The sequence below is a fragment of the Mustela erminea genome, chromosome 2, assembly GCF_009829155.1.
Source record: "Mustela erminea isolate mMusErm1 chromosome 2, mMusErm1.Pri, whole genome shotgun sequence".
Lineage (NCBI taxonomy): Eukaryota > Metazoa > Chordata > Mammalia > Carnivora > Mustelidae > Mustela > Mustela erminea.
In genome coordinates this window covers 89,444,422-89,445,923 of record NC_045615.1, presented here as the reverse complement: position 1 = coordinate 89,445,923, position 1,502 = coordinate 89,444,422, and the positions used below count along the sequence as shown (strand labels likewise).

The 1,502-nt window shown below is 40.9% G+C and overlaps 1 pseudogene; it reads right to left on the bottom strand.

Moving 5' to 3' along the window:
- Positions 1 to 351: 351 nt before the first annotated feature.
- Positions 352 to 1,280, bottom strand: LOC116582393 (annotated as a pseudogene).
- Between the last annotated feature and the right edge of the window lie 222 nt (positions 1,281 to 1,502).

The following is a 1,502-nucleotide window of genomic DNA, read 5'->3' as shown; positions in this document are numbered from 1 at the left end:
ATCAGGAACCAAAGTGTTGGTCTTTATTCTGCCTCCTAGGTCATCACCATGCATGTCCTTGTCCAAATTTTTCCCAGGCATGAAAATATTCTGGGCCTTATCTTTACCACCTCTCGAGGCTTAATCATAAACATTGTAAATTTCATCTTCTCTACCTGCAAAATCACTCTCCACACCCCTGGATTGGTTGAAGACCCTTTGGTCATACTGGACTTCACAGTATTTCTGAGGATTGGGCATACCGGGAGCGATGACTTCACTGATATCTTGATTTTCATTTCTCTGTAGTTTTAACCTCTTATCAGGAGCTGCCTGGAAAGATTCCCCCATTGTACTGTCTCTCCTTTCATCTGTCATGTCAGATTTCATCCCTCTTAAGTGCGTCTCCATTCTCTTTTTCCACATGGGTTTTGATCCCAACTCTTCTCTACCAGGCTTTCTGGGCCATTTTTCTAATTTTCTGTTCATGTTTCTCATTTTCTTGTTGAGCCATATTTCTCTCTACTTGAGCCCATATTTCTACACCTTCACAAGCCTTCCAATAAGCAACGTAGAGGGCTTCAGCCTGCTTAGCAAATTTCTCAATTGATGTGCACTGTTTGCTGTCCTCTTCTATTAGCAGCAGATGTTTGTCTAGTGGAATTGTATAGCACTTCCCATTTTTCCAGTTTGAAATACAAGGAGGAATCTTCCACTCTTGTTCCTTCATGATCCTCTTTTGGCCGGGAGAATTCATGACAGGAGGAGAAGGTGGTTCTCAGGAAATTTTCTTATTAGTCTTTAAACTTGGAGGTACCACTGGATCTTTCTGAATTTCCACTATCCAGGTAACTCTGTTTAGCTCCAAAGTTGAAAGCCACTTCTCGATGATATGGTGTGTGTCAAATATACTCAGCAGGAACCAGTTTATTAGATGCTCAAACTGGCATGGCTACAGCAACCTTCTGTGATATAGATTTTTCTAGGGCTACCCTTGTCATTTCTGTTATCTCTTGAATGGTTTCTTCATCAGGTCTTTGCAGGTCTGGGTTATCTACATTCAAGACTTCCTTTGGAACCAGGTCAGTGTACTTGCTATAAATGAACCTGTCTTTTGACTTGCCTAACAATTGCATCATTTTTAATTTTTCCTTCAGCATCTACCTGAATGGCCAGTGCATTTGACATTTTTTTTTCTTTCATCCTATATCCAGTGGGCACTGGGCTACATGGATTTCTGGAACAGCACCTCCATCCCCAAAGTCCTCTAGTAGCTGAGGTATTGAGCCCTTCTGGTACATGGACGAAGGCAGCTCTTTTGGGAGACCAACAAAGTCTGTCATGATCTCTGGGATCTTGCTTTTTTTCAGCCTCCTTTTTATTTCAGGACCATTTAGTTGGTCCTGAAATAGCTAACTAGGTGTGGTTAAAGAGATGGTGAGCGTAATCTTCTTCTGCTTATGTGATATATATAATAACCCATGGGTAAGCTTAATTTAACTTAAACCAATATTATTTAGATC